This window comes from Mustela putorius, unplaced genomic scaffold (assembly GCF_011764305.1).
Source record: "Mustela putorius furo isolate JIRA1106 unplaced genomic scaffold, ASM1176430v1.1 tig00003836_pilon_pilon_pilon, whole genome shotgun sequence".
Taxonomy (NCBI): Eukaryota; Metazoa; Chordata; class Mammalia; order Carnivora; family Mustelidae; genus Mustela; species Mustela putorius.
In genome coordinates, this window is record NW_025421989.1 from 35145351 (window position 1) to 35159206 (window position 13856).

The 13856-nt window shown below is 44.4% G+C and overlaps 1 pseudogene; it reads right to left on the reverse strand.

Moving 5' to 3' along the window:
* Positions 1–12369: 12369 nt before the first annotated feature.
* LOC101692152 lies at positions 12370–12780 on the reverse strand (annotated as a pseudogene).
* Between the last annotated feature and the right edge of the window lie 1076 nt (positions 12781–13856).

Below are 13856 nucleotides of genomic sequence, written 5' to 3' on the forward strand. Positions count from 1 at the left end.
ATCTTCTTTATCCATTCATCTGTTGATGGACATCTAGGTTCTTTCCATAGTTTGGCTATTGTGGACATTGCTGCTACAAACATTCGGGTGCACGTGCCCCTTCAGATCACTACATTTGTATCTTTAGGTAAATACCCAGTAGTGCAATTGCTGGGTCATAAGGTAGCTCCATTTTCAACTTTTTGAGGAACCTCTATGCTGTTTTCCAGAGTGACTGCACCAGCTTGCGTTCCCACCAACAGTGTAGGAGGGTTCCCCTTTCTCCGCATCCTCACCAATACCTGTTGTTTTCTGACTTGTAAATTTTAGCCATTCTCACAGGTGTGAGGTGGTATCTCACTGTGGTTTTAATTTGTATATACCTGATGCCTAGTGATATGGAGCACTTTTTCATGTGTCTGTTGGCCATCTGGATGTCTTCTTTGCAGGAATGTCTGTTCATGTCCTCTGCCCATTTCTTGAATGAATTATTTGTTCTTTGGGTATTGAGTTTGATACGTTCTTTATAGATTTTGGATACTAGCCCTGTATATGATATGTCATTTGCAAATATCTTCTCCCATTCTGTCAGTTGTCTTTTGGTTTTGTTGACTGTTTCCTTTGCTGTGCAAAGCTTTTGATCTTGACAAAGTCCCAATAATTCATTTCTGTCTTTGCTTCTCTTGTCTTTGGCGATGTTTCTAGGAAGAAGTTGTTGTGGCTGAGGTCGAAGAGGTTGCTGTCTATGTTCTCCTCACGGATTTGGAGGGATTCCTATCTCACCTTGAGGTCTTTCATCCATTTTGAGTCTATTTGTGTGTGTGGTGTAAGGAAATGGTCCAGTTTTATTCTTCTGTATGTGGCTGTCCAGTTTTCCCAACACCATTTGTCGAAGAGACTGTCTTTCCATTGGACATTCTTTCCTGCTTTGTTGAAGATGAGTTGACCATAGAGTTGAGGGTCCATTTGTGGGCTCTCTATTCTGTTCCATTGATCTATGTGTCTGTTTTTGTGTCAGTACCATACTGTCTTGATGATGACAGCTTCATAATAGAGCTTGAAGTCTGGAATGTGATGCTGCCAACTTTGGTTCTCTTTTTCAACATTCTTCTGACTATTCAGGGTATTTTATGGTTCCATATAAATTTTAGGATTATTTGTTCCACTTCTTTGAAAAAATTGATGGTATTTTGATAGGGATTGCATTAAATGTGTAGATTGCTTTAGGTAGCATAGACATTTTCACAATATTTGTTCTTCCAATCCATGAGCATGGAACATTTTTCCATTTCTTTGTGTCTTCCTCCATTTCTTTCATGAGTACTTTATAGTTTTCTGAGTATAGATTCTTTGCCTCTTTGGTTAGGTTTATTCCTAGGTATCTTATGGTTTTGGGTGCCATTGTAAATGGGATCGACTCCTTAATTTCTCTTTCTTCTGTCTTGCTGTTGGTGTGTAGAATTTCTGTGCATTGATGTAACATCCTGACACTTTACTGAATTCCTGTACGAGTTCTAGCAGTTTTGGAGTGGAGTCATTTGGGTTTTCCACATAAAGTATTATATCATCTGCAAAGAGTGAGAGTTTGACTTCTTCTCTGCCTATTCAGATGTCTTTTATATCTTTTTGTTGTCTGATTCCTGAGACTAGGACTTCTAGTATTATGTTGAACAGCAGTGGTGATAGTGGACAGCCCTGCCATGTTCCTGAACTTAGGGGAAAAGCTCTCAGTTTTACCCCATTGAGAATGATATTCGCTGTGGGTTTTTCATAGATGGCTTTGATTGTATTGAGGTATGTACCCTCTATCCCTACACTATGAAGAGTTTTGATCAAGAAAGGATGTTGCATTTTGTCAAATGCTTTTTCAGCATCTATTGAGAGTATTGTTTGGTTCTTGTTCTTTCTTTTATTAATGTATTATATCACCTTGATTGATTTGCAGATGTTGGACCAACGTTGCAACCCAGGAATAAATCCCCCTTGGTCGTGGTGAATAATCCTTTTAATGTACTGTTGGATCCTACTGGCTAGTATTTTGGTGAGAATTTTTGCCTCCATGTTCATTAAAGAAATTGGTCTGTAATTTTCCTTTTTGATGGGGTCTTTGTCTGGTTTTGGGATCAAGGTAATACTGGCCTCATAAAATGAGTTTGGAAGTTTTCCTTCCATTTCTATTTTTGGGGGAACAGTTTCAGGGGGAATAAGTGCTAATTCTTCTTTAAATGTTTGGTAGCATTCACCTGGGAAGCCATCTGGCCCTGGGCTCTGGTTTGCTGGGAGATTTTTGATGACTGCTTCAATCTCCTTACTGGTTATGGGTCTGTTCAGGTTTTCTATTTCTTCCTGGTTCAATTTTGGTAGTTTATAGGTCTCTAGGAATGCATCAGTTTCTTCCAGGTTGTCAAATTTGCTGGTGTGTACTTGCTCATAATATGTTCTTATGATTGTTAGTATTTCTTTGGTGTTGGTGTGATCTCTCCCCTTTCATTCATGATTTTATTAATTTGGGCCCTTTCTCTTTTCTTTTTGATAAATCTGGTCAGGGGGTTATCAATCTTATTAATTCTTTCAAAGAACCAGCTTCTAGTTTCAGTGATCTGTTCTACTCTTCTATTGGTTTCTATTTCATTGATTTCTGCTCTGATCTTTGCTATTTCTCTTCTCCTGTGGGGTTTAGGGTTTCTTTGCTGTTCTTGCTCCAGCTCCATTAGGTGTAGGGTTAGGTTGTGTACTTGAGACCTTTCTTATTTCTTGAGAAAGGCTTGTATTGCTCTAGACCATCCTCTCAGGACCACTTTTGCTGTATCCCAGAGATTTTGAACAGTTATGTTTTCATTTTCTTTTGTTTCCTGAATTTTTTTTAGTTGTTCTTTGATTTCCTGGTTGACCCATTCGTTCTTTAGTAGGATGCTCTTTAGCCTCTATGTATTTGAGTTCTTTCCAACTTTCCTCTTGTTGAGTTCTAGTTTCAAAGCATTTTGGTCTGAAAATATGCAGGAAATGATCCCCATCTTTTGATACGGGTTGAGACTTGATTTGTGACCCAGGATTGATCTATTCTGGAGAATGTTCTATGTGTACTAGAGAAGAAAGTGTATTCTGTTGTTTTGGGATGGAATGTTCTAAATATATCTGTTATGTCCATCTGGTCTAGTGTGTCATTTAAAGCCTTTATTTCCTTGTTGATCTTTTGCTTAGATGATCTGTCCATTTCAATGAAGGGGGTGTTAAAATCCCCTACTATTATTGTATTATTGTCTATGTGTTTCTTTGATTTTGTTTTTAATTGGTTTATGTATTTGGCTGCTCCCATGTTAGTGACATAGATATTTAAAATTGTTAGGTCCTTTTTTTTTTTTTTTTAAAGATTTTATTTATTTATTTGACAGAGAGAAATCACAAGTAGATGGAGAGGCAGGCAGAGAGAGAGAGGGAAACAGGCTCCCTGCTGAGCAGAGAGCCCGATGCGGGACTCGATCCCAGGACCCTGAGATCATGACCTGAGCCGAAGGCAGCGGTTTAACCCACTGAGCCACCCAGGCGCCCCCTTAGGTCTTCTTTTTTGACAGGCCCTTTCAGTATGACATAGTTTCCTTTCTCATCTCTTATTGTGGTCTTTGGCTTAAAATCTAATTTAACTGCTATAAGGATTGCCACCCCAGCTCTCTTTTGATGTTCATTAGCAAGGTAAATTGTTTTCTACTCTTTCACTTTGTAATTTTTTAAAAAATATTTTAATTATTTATTTGACAGACAGAGATCACAAGTAGGCAGAGAGGCAGGCGGGGGAGGAGGAGGAAGTAGGCTCCCTGCTGAGCAGAGATTCCCAATGTGGGGCTTGATCCCACAACCCTGAGATCCTGACCTGAGCTGAAGGCAGAGGCTTAACCCACTGAGCCACCCAGGTGCCTCTTGTAATTTTTTTTAAAGCATCCCCTCACTTTGAATCTGGGGGTGTCTTTGGGTCTAAAATGAGTTTTTTGGAGACAGCATATTGATGGGTTTTGTTTTTTTATCCATTCTGATACCCTGTGTCTTTTGATTGGGCTATTTAGTCCACTTAGATTCAGAGTAACTATTGAAAGATACGAATTTAGTGCTATTGTATTGCTTGTAAAGTCACTGTTACTATTTCTGTATACTGTCTCTGTTCCTTTGTGTTCTGTTACCTTTAGGCTCTCTATTTGCTTAGAGGACCCCTTTCAATATTTCCTGTAGGGCTGGTTTGCTGTTTGCAAATTCTTTTAGTTTTTTTTGTCCTGGAAGCTTTTTAATCTCTCCTTCTATTTTCAATGATAGCTTAGCTGCATATAGTATTCTTGGCTGCATATTTTTCTCATTTATATATGTTCTGAATATATCACACCAGTACTTTCTGGCCTGCCAGGTCTCTGTGGATAGGTCTGCCCATCTAATATTTGTACCATTGTATGTTACAGACCTCTTGTCCCAAACTGCTTTCAGGAGTTTCTCTTTGTTACTGAGACTTGTAAGTTTTACTATTAGATGATGGGGTATGGACCTATTTTTATTGATTTTGAGGGGAGGTTCTCTGTGCCTCTTGGATTTTGATGCTTGTTCCCTTCACCAAATTAGGGATATTCTCTGCTATAATTTTCTCCAATATACCTTCTGGCCCTCTCTCTCTTTCTTCTTCTTCTGGGATACCAGTTATTCTAATATTATTTCATCTTATGGTATCACTTATCTCTCCAATTCTCCCCTCGTGGTCCAGTAGTTGTTTTTCTCTCTTTTGCTCAGCTTCTTTATTCTCCATCATTTGGTCTTCTATATCACTAATCCTCTCTTGTGCCTCATTTATCCTAGCAGTAAGAGACTCCATTTTTGATCGCACCTCATTAACAGTTTTTTAAATTTCAACTTGGTTAGATTTTAGTTCTTTCACTTCTCCAGAAAGGAATTCTCTAGTATTGTCCATGATTTTTTCAGGCCTGGCTAGCACCTTGATAATTGTCATTCTGAACTCTAGATCTGACATCTTACTAATGTTGGCATTGATTAGGTCCCTAGCCATGGGTACTGCCTCTTGTTCTTTTTTTTTTTTGAGGTGAGTTTTTCTGCCTTGTCATTTTATCCAGATAACAATAGATGGATGTGAGAACAAAATATTAAAAGGGTAGCAACAACCCCAGGAAAATATACACTAACCAAATCAGAAGAGATCCAAAACTGGGGGAGAAGAAGGGGGGGGAATATATACATATATTAGAACACACTAGACTTGTGACTAGAACACACTTGATTTGGGGTGTATTTTGGTCTTTTAGAAGAACCTGCCTCCCACAGATTTAAAGAAAGAAAAACTTACATATATACAAAAATAAGGGAAAACATGATGAAAGGATGGAATATGACTGTAAAGATGAAAATTTTAAAAGATTCTAAAAAAGGAATTGATAAGATAAGTTGGTTCAAAAAGGAAAAGAAAAAGGAAAGAATAAGAAATATGATCAGGCTGGAGACTAGAACAAAGCCATGCACTAGATTTAGGGTTTATTTTGATATGATAGAAGAAACTGTATCTCAAAATTTTAAAGAGAAAAAAAACCCTTATATGTATACAGAAAATAAGGTTAAATACAAGGAAGGGACAAAATATGACTATAATAATGAAAATTAGAAAAGATTTTTAAAAAGGTATTAGTAAGATAAAAAAGTTAAAATAGGAAAGTGGAAACATTTTAAAAATAGAATAAGAGAAAAATAAAATTTAAAAAATTTAACTTTGAAAGACTGAAGGATCCTGGGGAAAAAAGACATGAATTTTATGTGTTGCTTTCCCTTAGCTCTGGAGTTCCACAGTTCTCATTGATCGGTAAACTTGGTCTTGACTGGATGTTCTTGCTGATCTTCTGGGGAAGGGGCCTTTTGCTCTGATTCTAAAATGTCTTTGCCTGAGGCGGAATTGTACTGCCCTTGCCAGGGGCCAGGCTAAGTAATCTGCTTGGGTTCGCTCTCAGGAGATTTTGTTCCCTGAACGCTCTCCATAGCATTCTGGAGGACAGGAATGAAAATGGCTGCCTCGCAGTCTCCAGCCCGAAGGAGCCAAGAGCTCGGGGCCCCACTCCTCAGCACACCCTCAGAGAAAAGCAGTCAGTCTCTCTCATCTCCCTGGTCTCTGGCCGCACTCTGAGCTCGCCTGGCCTGGCCTGTGACCATGCATTTCTATCTCTGGCGCATGGCCCCGTTTGGAGTCTCCAAACCAGCAGATTCCTGCCACTTGCTCCCTTGTTGCTCCTCCTAGAGAAGAAGGTGAGTATCCTGGGATCTGCCAATGGTGGGGTCCCTGCTTGAAGAGGAGTGACCCGACTGTGCCTTGGATCACGATTTACGGTAACCCCAAGCTGAGAGCTCACTCCTCAGCTCCATCTCTGTAGCCGGCTTCCCTGGTCTGATACCTGTGGGCTCTGCCGCTCTCAGATACACCCGATCTTTCTGTGACCCTGCAGGACCCGAGACCACACCATCCCCGGGAGGGCTCCACACCCCCCACCCCCACTTAGCCTCTGAAGCGACGTCCCTCAGTGGAGTCGACTTCTAAAAGTTCTGATTTTGTGCTCCACTGCTCCACCACTTGCCGGGAGCTGGCCCCTCCCCCTGTGGTCTGTCTTTCCAAATGTTGCCTTGGATTCACTTCTCCACACGTCCTACCTTCCAGAAAGTGGTCGCTTTCTGTTCCTAGCATTGCTGCTCTTCTCTTCTCTCTCCTGTTCAGTTTGTAGGTGTTCAGGGTGGTTTGATAACTATTTAGCTGAACTCCTGGGACCTAATACTATTTCTGTCTGTTACTCCTCCGCCATCTTGCTCCTCCTCTCACCTCTACTGATTTCAACACATTTTTATCATCCCTAAATGAAACTCTGTACCCATGAGTTACTCCCTATTCTTTCTTCCTTCTGGGCCCTGACAATCACGTCTGCCTAATCCAACTTTAAAGAAAATTAACTATTTTTTTCATTGTAAATTATACATAATGTAAAATTTATCACTTTAACCATTTTTAGATGTACAGTTCAGTGACATTAGCATACATTGTCCTTCCACCATCACCACCACCCATCTCCGAAAGTTGCATCTTCCCAAACAGAACCTCTATGTCCGTTAAACACTAATTCCTTGTTCCCCCTCCCACCAATAAGCACCATTCTACTTTCTGTCTCTAAGAATCTGACAGCTCTAGGAACTTCATATAAATGGAATTATACAATATTTGTCCTTTTGCAACTGGCTTATTTCATATTATTTGCCTAATATCCTCAAGGTTCAGTCATGTAGCATATGACAATTTCACTCCTTTTCGAGGTCAAATGATATTGTATCCACAGTTTGTTTATTCATTCATCCGTCTGTGGACACTTGGGTCATGTCCACCGTTTGGCCTTTGTGACTAGCACTGTAACGAACACGGGTGTGCTGTCTCTGTTTGATCCACTGCTCCCAGTCCACTTTTAACATAGTTGCAATGGCACCCTGGTGCCATTTGGAGTTCTGAGATTTCGTTTAAGGATATATCACGCCTGCCTTTTTCCATGTTGCCACATGGTCTTTACCATCACCCTTTGCAATAGCTGCTGATAGTCCGTCTAAGTAACTCCATTTTCACAAAGAGAGGCAGTGCCAGTTTAGACAAGTTTTCACAAGCCTCCCCATCGGTGTCTTTGGAAGGCTTGGATCAGGGATGCATTAGGAAAATGCTCCCTGGCAGATCCGTCTGAGCCTGGAGCCCCATACCCTTTGCCTCTCACCCCCACCCCCCATCAAAGCTTCAGGAAACAAAAGGAGACATCCAATTCCTGAAAACAGACAACAAGCTGAAAGACAGAGGAGTCTCTCTGATGTTCTATACTGAAGACGGTGGTGGGAGGGAGTGGAAAGAGGCGAGAAGCAAAGCAGACCAGCATTCCAGTGCCTTTGCTTTCAGCCTCAGTGTGCAGCTGCTAGCGGAGCCAGTGGCAGGGTGGCAGCGTGCCTGGTTCTCACTCCCTCCTCCTTCACCTGCATCCTTCGTGTACATCCTTTGGTGACCCTCACAATGTACCAGAGCAGAGCGCTGCTTCCCCTATGGCCTCGGTCCCTGTCAAATGCCCATAAGCAGCTCTCGTGCTCTTTCCACGCCCGGGGCGGGGCGGGGGGAACAGAGGAGAAAACAGCTTTCGATGACCCAGGGACCTGCTGCTGACAGCCCTGGGTGCCTGGTAGGGAAAGAAAGTGTTTTGTTTGGCTTTGTTTTGTTCACCAAGCCTCCTCTCTGAGCCCTGTTCACCTTTACAGCATCACTTGAAGCAACAAAGCAGCTTAATTACGCTGCCTTTGAAAACTTTGAACTAGACAGGCTGGATTCCTTGTGTTAAAATCCTTTCCCTCCTATAAGGGCTGAAAGGAGCTTCCCTGCTCAGCCTGATTTTAAAACCCTCACACCAAGCATGGAAAATTCTATAAATACCAAATGCAGCCCTGGAGTTTAACCTTTAATTATTCTAGCCTCCAGCTCAACTTCCCGATTCCAGCATTTTCTTTCTGCACATATGTCCTCTTTAAACTCTGTCTGGAGCTTGATCAACATTAATAATAATAATAAAATCTCCTTGGGAAGACTTTCAGAGCCATCTGAAAATGAATAGGAATCCTAGAAGTGGGTGTGATCTTTGGGGAAACATTCATCCAGCAGCCTGTTTTGTCTCATTGGTGCCAGAGGTCGGTATCAGCTTGACTGTCCGAAATCCCTGCCATCCCCCTCCAAACAGGTAAAGCCCTATATATACTGACCTGGCTTCCTTTTCTCCCAGGTGTCATCCTGGATGCGTTTGTTCTGAAGACCTCTGTTCTGATTATTTGCGTCATAAACCACCCCCAATATTAGTGGCTCAAAACAACAAATGGTTTACTTTGCTTTCAAATCTGCAGTCCGGGCAAGGCCCATGGGGACAGCTTGATCTGCTCCACATAGTGTCCTTTGGGTGGCTTGACTTCTGGAGCCTGGGGTCACCCGAAGGCTCTCGCTCCTAGATCTAGTGCTGGCGCTGGCTGGCTGCCAGGACCTCGGCTGGGGTCGTCCACTGTGGCCTCGCCATGTGGATTCCTGGTGCCCTTGAAGGGCTGCGGCTAGGTTCGAAGAAGGAGTGGCCCGAGGAAACAAGGTACACGGGGAACTGGCAGTTTGAGGACCTAGCCTCAGCTGTCCCATAGCTTTGCTTCTGCTGTGTTCTGTTGGATGAGGCAGTCACAAAGGCCTGGCCCCGTTCAAGGGAAGAGGGCATAGACACCGTCACCAGAAGCGTCATCAAACTTGGAATGTCATTATCACCTTGAAGGAGACCCTGTGGGATGGGAGATAATGCAGTTGCTACATTCGTCTGCTGGTGCTGCCATAACAAAATTCCACAAGTGGGGCGGGGGGGGGGGGCTTAAGCAATGGAAATTTATCTTCTCACAACTCTGGAGGCCAAAAGTCTCAGATCAAGGTGTCAGCAGTGTGGGTTTCTCCTGAGGCTTCTCTCTCTTTGCCTAGCCTTGCACGATCTTTTCTCTTTGGGAAGATCCCTGGAGCGGCTGCCTGGTTTTATATGGATACCAGTCTTAACGGATTAGGGCCCTACCTCTATGATCTCATTTAACCTTAATTACCTCTTTATAGGCCCTATTTCCGAATACTGCCACACTGTGGATTAGGGCTTCAACCTATGAATTTCAGGGTGTTGGGGGGACACTACTCGGTCCTTAGCAGCAGCCATCTTTGGAAAGTACAATCTGCCACAGGCCCTTAGCTGTTTCTCTCTCTCTCTCTCTCTCTCTCTCTGAGTCTCCCAGCCTGAAATCATCCTTCTCAAGTGGTAAGTGAGTTAAAAGGACAGACTTGAAGTTGACCAGTGAAGGCCTTTCCTTTCATGAACCAGGTCCACTGGGCCATCGTGGGGTCCAGAAGTGCACGATCTTCACTTTGAAACAAGTTGGGCCAAAGAACAGCCACAGACCCTCTGGCAATCTGTTCAAATCTAGTCCATGGTGGTGGTTTTATTTTGTGTCACGTTGGCAAGGCTGGAGCGATGTTTCCCCCAAATTCCCTTCCTTTTGTGGTTCCAGATGCCAGCTGGTCAGAAGAGAAATTTGCACCGCATTTGGAAGGTGGAGGAAAAGCAGCTACCACTCCCTTCTGGTCATCGTGCTTAGATGCAGTGAACGACAGAAGGTGCCAGAAGGTGCCACCTTGCCCTTATTCTCTCCTGCCATGCATGCAGTTCTGCTTCTTGACTGTTGGCTCTGCTGTGCCATAGCCGTGCCATGCCCAGCCCGCCTTCAGACATACAGACACATCTTCCGTGGGCTTCTCCCCAAGCTCTCCTTCATGGCCCAACTCTGGCAGCCTAGCGACTCTCCTCTAACCCTCCAACTTCCCCTTCAGACTCTTCCTTTTCCAGACTCCCCCATGGCTGGGAGGTCTTGCTCCATTACAAAACCCTTGCTCCATACCCCAGCTCAGGGACTATGCCCAGAGCAAGGTTTGCATGATGGAGGGAGAGGAACCCAATGGGTTCAGAGTAGAGTTTCTGGTTGAGAATGGGGCTTGAATGGTGGTGTCAGAGTTGGGGCAGGCCAACAGAGGCGCCCCTTTCAGGCCTTTGCAAAACTAAGAGGAGACTACGGGTGGGGAGCAGGGCCTTTGATCCCTCCGTGAGGGCCCCAGGCCCCCTGGCTACAGCAGAGCAATTTAGCTCCTGGCTTTGGATGTCGCTCATTAGGCCTGGCACTGAGGTGTGTCGTCTCTTTTTCCATGACATCATCTCTCCCCCAGGCTTCAGAAACAGCAGGAGCGCAACACAACACTGGAGAGCCCATGGGTCTATGCTCTGTGCTTTGGGGGGACAGGCCTTTCCCGTGATAACACCATCGTAATTCTACAACATTAAACACAAATGAACTCACCTAACAAGTAAATAAATCAGTTCAGTATGGTGAGCTGACCTCTGATTTTCTTTTAAAAAAGATTTTATTTATTTACTTGACAGTGAGTGAGAGAGAGAACACGTGAGGGGAGAGGGTCAGAGGGAGAAGCAGGCTTCCCGCTGAGCAGGGAGCCCAATGCAGGACTCGATCCGGGGACTCCAGGACCATGACCTGAGCTGAAGGCAATCACCCAACCAACAGAGCCACCCAGGCACCCCTCCGGTTTTCTTTCTTTTTAAAAATATTTAATTAAAAAAAATTTTTTTTTATTTGACAGACAGAGATCACAAGTAGGCAGAGAGGCAGACAGAGAGAGAGGAGGAAGCAGGCTCCCCGCTGAGCAGAGAGCCCGAAGCGGGGCTGGATCCCAGGACTCTGGGATCATGACCTGAGCTGAAGGCAGAGGCTTAACACACTGAGACACCCAGGCGCCCCTCCAGTTTTCTTTCTAAAAGACTGTATTTTTAAGTGATCTCTACACCCAATGTGGGACTCAAACTCACAACCCTGAGATAGAGTTGCACTCTCCTGACTGAGCCAGCCACATGCTCCTCCTTTACTTCCCTTTCTTTTCCTTCTCTTCCCTTCCTTTTTTTTTGGTGAGCTAACTTGCAAGTGACTTTCAAATGGTCTCAACCCCAACAGTAAAGCATTTTTAGCACCCCTTCCCCCTATATGTTTATTTCCTTATAACTTATGTTCCTGTGCTAATGCTTTTTGCTAAGATCATAAGTCCTCCTGTGTGTGAGGTCCATTATTAACAATAGAAGTAAAAAAAAGCCGTATTTTGAATTGTCTCCTCAAGTGTGAAAATTTTAAAATGAACTAGCTCTCAAAGTAGGAAAACTGTGAGCACCACCAGTTTCTTCTTAGCTTAGGCTTCATTTTATAGGACTATCTTCCAGCCATGGATTCGTTAGAGGAACCGTTTCGAGCCCCTTGCTCATTTGGTGATGATTAGTTTGGTTAGAGCGCCGTAATGTAATCTGTAAATTCACTCACCATGGCATTCATCATAGGCCATTTGCTGAAGGTGAAAAACCATCTGAGGCAGATGGTGTCCAAGTTATGGGACTGACACTCTTCCCTTAGCCTTCCTCACCTGTCACACTGGATGCTGAGTGGTGATGTACAGCCCCAACAAGGCCAGTCTGCATGTCGCATACTGGTCACTGTAATCGTCAGCTCTTGCCACCATAATGCTGCGGAACAAACGCTCCGAAATTCAGTGGCTTATGATACCCAGTGTTTATTTTTCTTGTTCACAGTCCTGCAGAGCTGTGGGGTTCTGACTGATCTTGGCTAGGCTTGGCTATGTCAGCAGGATGGCTGGGAGTGGTTCCAGGTCATGGGTTTTTTTTGGGTTTTGTGTGTTTGTTTGGGGTGGTTGACATCTTTATTGTTTTGGAGGTGGGGGGCAGGTGCTCAGGAGCTCTTTGTGGGGCGGGTCACTTCCTCTTCACCATAAGGAGCTTCTGGCTGCGCAGAATGGTGCTGGCTTTGTGAATGGCGGTCATGTGCAGATCTGGGCGGTACTCGTTCTTGCGGATGACGGGCCTGGTGCTGCTCAGGGTTCCTGGACCTTCTGGTTCCTGGTGACTCGCAAGCAGGTGGTAGTGGGTTTTCACTGGCGGGATCTCTGCTTCATGACCACCACCACATCTCTGTTGCGGGGACTGGGCTCCACACCCAGAGTCTAGCGGTGAATCAGCCCATGTAGTGGAAGGACTTGTTTGCCTTCAGGTTATTGGGGTCAGTGCTGTACACCTGCTTGTTCCTCTCCACCAGGAAGCTGGAGCACTTCTGCCCCACCATCCATTGCCGGTGGGAGGACATGGCAGCAGCTCCTCTCCCCATCGCAGTTTGAGATGGAAAGTGCTCCAGGTCACAGAATTTGTGCAAGTCTGGAGCCCTGGCTGATGCGAATACAGCCACCTGGGACCTGTTCTCCTAGTGATGGCAGAAGCTCAAGAGGGCAAACCATACCACGCAACACGTTTAAAGTGGCCTCTCACGTGCCACTTCTGGCAATAATCTTGCTCAAGCCCAACTGCCCGTGGGTGGCCGGAGTATATCCCACCCACAGTGCAAAGCACTGCAAAGTCACCAGGAAGCGGTGTCGTTTCTGTTCCAGGTGAGCCATGAATTAGGATCAATAAGCCAAACCACTGGGGGCTCTGGCTCTGTGCTCAGTGGGGAGGTTTCTTCTCTCCCTCTCTCTCTGTCCCTTCCCCAGCTCTCTCTCTCTCACTCTTAAATAAATACATAAACCTTAAAAAAAATAAGCCAAACTACCATAATGTTGTAAGGAAAATTCTCAAGTTCTGATGTTTTCTTCCTATGTAAATTAATTGGCCCGGGCTGTCATAACAAAGAACCACCCGCTGAGGGGCTTAAACAACAGGAATGCGCTGTCTCATGGTTCTGGAGGCCAGAAGTCCAAGATCAAGGTGCTGGCAGGGTTGGTTCCTTCTGAGGGCCGTGAGGGAGGCAGCTGTTCCAGGCCTCTGTCCTTGGCTTATCTTTTTCCTGTGTCTCTTCCCATTGTCTTCCCTCTGTGTATGTCTGTGTCCAAATTTCCCCTTTCTATAAGGACGCTAGTCATATTTTTTAGGCCCACCCTAGTGACCTCATTTTAACTCCATTGCCTCTATAAATATCCTATCTCCAAATAAGGTGATATTCAGAGGTACTAGGGCCAAGGACTTCAACACATGAATTTTGGTGGGACACAATTCAACCCATTACCCCTACTCCTCAAAGGATTATCTTGTTTTAGGGTATGTGTCATTCCACTTTGGAGACTTCCTGGCATAGAGACCAGCAGAAAAAGTCTTCTTGCACCTGGCCTTGAACTGATGCCTCTTGCCCCGTGGTGAGCAGAAGACAGAGGCTTCAGAGTTTAAGACCCC